This window comes from Parasteatoda tepidariorum, chromosome 3 (assembly GCF_043381705.1).
Source record: "Parasteatoda tepidariorum isolate YZ-2023 chromosome 3, CAS_Ptep_4.0, whole genome shotgun sequence".
Classification (NCBI taxonomy): Eukaryota; Metazoa; Arthropoda; class Arachnida; order Araneae; family Theridiidae; genus Parasteatoda; species Parasteatoda tepidariorum.
Window position 1 is genome coordinate 63,696,462 of NC_092206.1, and position 6,796 is coordinate 63,703,257.

General features: G+C 30.9%; 1 pseudogene; it reads left to right on the forward strand.

Annotated features, from left to right (window-relative positions):
- The first annotated feature begins 6,276 nt into the window (after positions 1-6,276).
- LOC122268850 (U6 spliceosomal RNA) lies at positions 6,277-6,338 on the forward strand (annotated as a pseudogene).
- The last annotated feature ends 458 nt before the right edge of the window (positions 6,339-6,796 follow it).

The following is a 6,796-nucleotide window of genomic DNA, read 5'->3' on the forward strand; positions in this document are numbered from 1 at the left end:
AGTTTAACGAGAACCGATACCGCAAACCCTAGATCCCTTTGTTCTCAGATCAAAGTGGTCACCCATCCGCACACAGACTGCAGCCAGTGATGCTTGACTACTAAGTTTTTTTTAAAAAACAAACTTTGGGGTACCGATTAATGAATTTTCTCCATAACGCTGGAGATCAATGTCTCTCATTCACCCCTGATATTATTTGTATATAGTTTACTCAATTTATTATAAGCGTTTCTATGCAATTCGCTTTTAAGCAAAATGGTTTTTAAAAATATTATCGGGGTGTGAACTCACTACTTTTCTTGATCCAGTCTGAGACTTTAGTCTTTCGACCACCCGTACTAGTTCACTAGGTGTCATGTAAGATGCATGTTGACAGTCAATAACATCAACATAGTGTATTTACTGATGTGACTGAAAGAGTGAAGTCTAGCACAAGACTTCGAAGTAAAAGGTCGCTGGTTCATGCCCCGAAATTATTGAAGAAGCTTACAAAAAAAANAAAAAAAAAAAAAAAAAAAAAAAAAAAAAAAGAACACAAGTGCTTTTATAAATGAAGGCCGATATTGAAGTAGATGGTCAGTTTTAATGTTGCGTGTCTAAAATTTTCAATTTTTTGTTATGTACCGGTCTTATTTCTTCATAATAAAGCTTAGCTAACCACTCTTCAGACCTCACAGGCCAAGTTGTTTCACAGTTCTGCCAAGCAGTCTGTGGCATGGAAGTAGCGGTCTGAAATTCCACCTCAACCCTAGTTACATCATGGGGACGTCCTCCTCTAACTTGTGCTATCTGTTCTTCAACTTGACAAAGACTGTATGCTGTATCTGTAATGCGCACACAAGCTTGCATATTAATGCACAACAATAAATAAATAAACTAATCACACTCTCTGTTGCTTTGAATGATAGAGATTTCTCTTGCTTCAGTTAAAAACTTATTATGGAATACAAGCGACACATCCAAAGAAATCATCAGTATCTAGACTTTCCAGACTCTGGCGAGGAAGAAGCCTTTATGATCGTGTTCGATGTTTCTTCCCTAAAAGAAGAAGAGTTAACCATTGAATTCCCGGAAGAAAATAAAATGAAAGTAAGTTTAAAACATGAATTCCGTGAAACCGGTGATATCACCTTCAATCGAGATTGTACGTACATTTACATGCTACCTGAATATGTTCAGAAAGCCAATTTAGTTGCTTATTGGTCTGCGGATGATTTCCTTGTTATCAAACACCAAAAGACAAAGGAAACTGAAATACCATCTGAATCTAGTGAAAAGCCTGATGGATACGAGTTTAAGTCTGATGGAATCCTAAATTTTTCTCAAAATGGGGAAAAGGTAAAGCAAGAGACACCGTCATGCGAAAAGAACATAATACCAGAAAAGCAGTCTACGAGTTCATCAAGTGAAAGCGAGGAAATGCTGATGGAAGAAATGAAATCACTAAATGTATCAAGCAAAGGCTGGGAAAAGGCAATGCAAGATCGAAAGTTTACGAGCACATCAAGCGAAATCGACGAAAAAATGCAAGAATCTAAATTGATAGATCACACAAACTCAGTTCAAGTGATACCCCGTTTGGTTCCTGAAAGAGTTCACAATCAATTCAATCTAATGCTTACTGAAAGTGACTTACAAGCTGCAATGAATGACATCGAAAAACGAATGAATTTTGTCAATGAGTTTATTGATAAGCATAGTTTTGATTCTCATCATTAATCGTTTGTTTTAATCAGAAAAGTTGAAAAATGAAATTTCTTAAGTTAGCAGTACGCAAGTGTTTCATGTTATTAAACTAATAACCTCATATATAGCTTAAATAGTTACTGATGGAAATTGAAAATTTGTTATGGGTATTTCTTTACTTAAAATCTCACAACTTTACTTTTAGTTAGCCTTATTCCAGAATTTCTCGAAACTTTAGAGTTTATCTTTTTGGATGCTTTCTCAATATACAAATTTTAGCTTACTTCTGCAATGGAATAACTAAATTATCTTTTCTAATATTAGTATAGGTGAAATTTTCTAATAAGGGTGCATTGTTTGTTTTAGCAAATTTAAATATTTCATGTTATTAAGCTAGAACTTTTCTATTGCTGACAGTGGCTGATAGAAATTGAAAAATTGTTGTGCATGTTCCTAAATAAAAACTCACAACTAGACATATAAATAACCTTATTCAAGCGAGTTATCAGAGTTTGCTATCTTTTTGTATGCTTTTTCATTATGCAACTTTTATCTTACTCGCATAATTGAATGACTAAATTATCTTTATCGAATGAATGTAAAAGATTTATAAAATCAAAAGAAAGTAATCTTTAAGAATAGGTAAGCTTAGAGTTTGCTGTATAAAAAAAATTTGTCTTTGTGCTTTGAGAAAAGATGGCTTTATTAAGCTATCAAAGTTCAACTGAAGTGTTTTATGTATTTATTTAAAATTAATTTCATTCTTACTTAACTGCGTGCGACTTATTGCAATTGTTGAAGCTATGCTGGCTGTTTTGAAGTGCTTTTTATATAAATGAATGTAATGTTTATTTTAAAATTAGAAATAAAAATTCTAAATCACTTAATCTAATTATTTCTTGTAATCTTTGCGTTTTAATTTTTTTTTTAGATGTTTTCTCTTTATATGACTGCAATTCTTTTAGAAAATTGTTTCATGCAATTGTTGAATGAAAATTATGTAATTTATTAAAACCTAACTTATGATAATTATTTATTTAAAAGGATGTCATTTTAGTGCAGTTAATATACTCGTGTATATCTAAACTATCTTTATGAATAATAAAACTGTTTTCTTCAATTTTAGACGCTTCTCGAAATTTAATCAGCATGCATGAGAAAAAATTCATGCCTTAAGCCATAAATTCTAAGCAAAATTTTGTAGAGAATGTTTTTTATTCTTTTGAAAAAGAAATAACTACAATGAATTTCGTAATTATGATCAATATTAAATAAAATATTTCCAGCAAAAACAATTTGTTAACGAAGTTCAAAATTAGACATAAAAAATTCAAATACGAAGTTTTTATATATTTGAAACTGAAAATATGTTGTATTTTAAAAAACGTATTATTTAAACTATAAATTCAACAGCTTTCTTCTTATTATTATTGTTTGTTTTATAATACAGTTGAAAAGATTCAGAATGTTCCATTGTACGTATTTTGTGTATTTACTTTTAAAAAGTGCATTTCAGTTCCATGCTTAGTCATTAGAGTGCAACACAAAATATCTTTCAAAATATAGAATTTTACGTCGATGGAAAGTTGTCACTGTGCTTATATATTTTGTAAGCAAGAAAGTCAAATTGAAAAATGGAATGGAAAAATTATTCTACAATCGAACAAAACTTTCATTCCACCTGGCGGGGGGAGGATGATTAAAACGCTTATTTTTAAGTATAAATATAAAATAAATTTTAGTTTTCGAGTTTAAAAATGTGAAGTAACAGAAGAAAAAATTATAACTGAATTATGACTTCTTAGAGTACTGTGGGCAAAAGGGAAAAAAACGGATTACCCTGAATAACTTCTGATCCTAATGATCTGATTTTCACGTTCTAGGACTCAATCTTAATGGTTCGACCACGAATACGCTAATTAACACTAGATTGCCCAAAGAAGTCGTGCTGACTGCTTTTTAATTTCAATGAGAAAACAATGACGTATATTACGACGCAATTTCTTAGAATTTTGTGACTTTTTGTACAACAAAACTTTTTTTTATTGTTAATATTAACTAATAACTTGTTATATAACTGTAAATAACGTAAACAATATTAAAAATTTTAAACAAGTTTTTTTTACACATTATTCTTTCACAATCCAGTAATTTTGACTGCTTTTGGACAATATATGTATAGACTGAGTTTCAGTCTTTCTAGTGTTAATAAGTGCAAACGATAGTTTAACTTACAGAAACGTGCTTTCTCTGAATAAGCATTGTTTTTATAACGGATTCAGATTTTTGACCCCCAAAATATAGGGAGTAGCAGCAATCTAGGAAATATGAACCCAATAGTTTGTGCAGAAGAATGCTCCTAAATTTGAACCCCTTAGTTTTAATTTTACTTTTTGCGTATTTTTTCATGCTCAAGAACTTTTTAAGCGAATTGAAAAAATTTCACACGCAATTTTAAAATTCGGTTATCCAAAAATAAATTTCATGCAAAACATAAATTTTAGTGAGTATTAAATTTATTTAAGAATGGTTGAAGGAATTTTGAATTTTAAGGTATACAATTTTTTTACATCATTTTGAGGATTGTAATTTTTCATGGCAAAATACAAAGTTTGGCGAAATACAAAGTTTGAGCAAGTTATTCTACCGATTTCGCTCAAATTTTACATTTTGCCATGTAAAATTACTTTCTTTAAAATGATGCAAAAAATTTTGCACCTTACTAATCAAAATTTTATTGACCAATTAATATTTGGGTATTTTTAGCGAAATACCCAAAAAGTAAAATTAACAATAAGGGGTCCAAAGTTTGGAGCGCTCTCAAGAACAAACTAATGGGACCATATTTCCCAGGTTGCGACTACCCCCTATATTTTGAGGATATAAAACCCGGATCTGTCGAAAAAAACATATGCTTATCTAGAGAGAGTGTATTTTCGCAAAATATCGTCTGCATCAATTAATCAGTATATTTGAAGTCAAAGCAATTAAGTCTAAAGTTATTCAGAGTGGACTTTTTTTCCCCGTTTTTGGGGCGATCTGTACATTTTATTAACTTCAATGTATATGATTTAATTAAATGTAAATATATATGAATTACAATACGCATGGTTTCAATTTTTCTACTATTTCTTCTTTCCTTCTTTTTTACTGTTTCTTTCCTTTTTGACTATTTCTAAGTTACAATATTGACTCCGGGTGACCAAAATGTTGCCTTTCATTTATACTTTTATTGTTACTTTACATTAATCATTAAAATTTTCCTAAAAACTGTCTCTTTAAACTTGAATACCAAGTTTGTATTATATTCATTCTGTTGAAAATTAAAATTTGCCTCTATTATCTCAGTTTATAGAAAGCCCAACTATTTTATAAAACTTTTTTTATAAACCCTATTGACAACTTTTTATTATCAGCTTGAAACTGTGAATTTTGGAAAACGTCTCGAGTTCCCTAGTTTTCATATTAATTAGTATCTTAATAAATAGTCACAGTAATGAAATTATTTACCGTAATTTCCTTTTCAATTTTAAGATTTATCAGAGTTTGATTACCTTCTGAAACTTATTAGAACTGAACAAGCCGACAAATTTTGCCTTTAATATAAAAGCACAGCACAGCTTTTTTGTAAAAGGTTGAAACGAGAAAAAATCACAAATAAACAAGTTGTAAAAACAGACTATCGTTTCGATACTGCTAACAAGCACCGATATCTGTGCGGAGACCCAGACTAAGGAGCCTCTTTATTCTCAAAATCGTTAATGTTATTAATATTTGATAAAGGAAAAAAAATATTTAAATCGATAATGAACAAAAACTTCTCTCGAAATTAAGTAAAAAATTTGAGAATTATGAAACCAGTATTCAAATTTTTTTTTAAAAAAATAAGTGCTGCAAATAGTTTTTCCTCAAAAACATTTTTGTGGCTTTTATTTTTCAAAATTATTACCATTATATTAATGAGCCATATAGTTTTCAAATGTTTTTTTATATAAATCAATAGTTAAAATTGATGAAAAAAACTGTTTCGAAAGTGTGATATGTACAAATAACTTTTTCAAAATCAGAATTAATGGGCATTATAAATTAACTAAGCATTAATAATTTGAGGCAGTAGAGATTCAAAAGCTGACTTTATACTTATTATCGAAACTTTTAGACGAGTTTTTACCAAGAATTAGTACAAACTATTAGACGAGTTTTTACTAATTCTTAGAATACTAAAGTACGGGAATCAATTTGACCAGAGCAAAATATTTAGTAGCTTTTTTTTTCTGTTTAAAAAATGTATGTTGAAATTTTCTAAGGTTTTCCTTTAATGCGTTTTTTTATATCTAAAATTGTAGAGTTCAATTTGTTGTTTAAATCATCTTTAAAAACTTAACATTTCTAGCAATACAAAGTAAACGTGATTTGTGCCGAAGATTAAAAAACGACACCCAGCATTTTCAGCAGTGCAACAAATACTACAAAACCTAAACGTCACTTTATCGCGTGTCTTTTTATGTCATGATCACTAGAGGGAACTAATTAGCAGAACTGAAGACAGCAAAAATGCACGAATAAATTTATTGAGCTGTTTTCTAGTCTTAAGATTAGCATGACCCCTGCGCAAGGATGACACGCAAAATCGTGAAGCGTTCCACATTTTTTAGTCCCGCAAAGGACTGATCGTTAAGACACGGTTCCCAGCAGATCACCGAAGTCAATCATCACTACCTGCGGTCAGTGTGCGGGTGGGTGACCACTAGGATCAGTCTGCGTAGGGACCGAGGGTGTGTGGTATTGGTCCTCGTTAAACTGTGTTACCGTAAAGTGCAGCTCTAGTGTGACGTAAATTAACAACAACAACAATCTAGTCTTAACATTGTACATACGCTTAGAATAAGCATGATTCCATCTTAGAAATAGTTCGTTCACCAGGAGTTGGCACTTTTCTCCACTTCCTCTGACGCAGAGTTCATTTCATCGCGGGAGTAAGAAGAGAAACATCTTCACGCTTGAAATTAAGACAACCCTTAATGCGCCCCAAACTCAAATAGTGACTTCTTTTTCAGCCACTTACTTCGCTTTATCTTCTGCTATTACACCTTTCGTTTCGCTAGCTAAT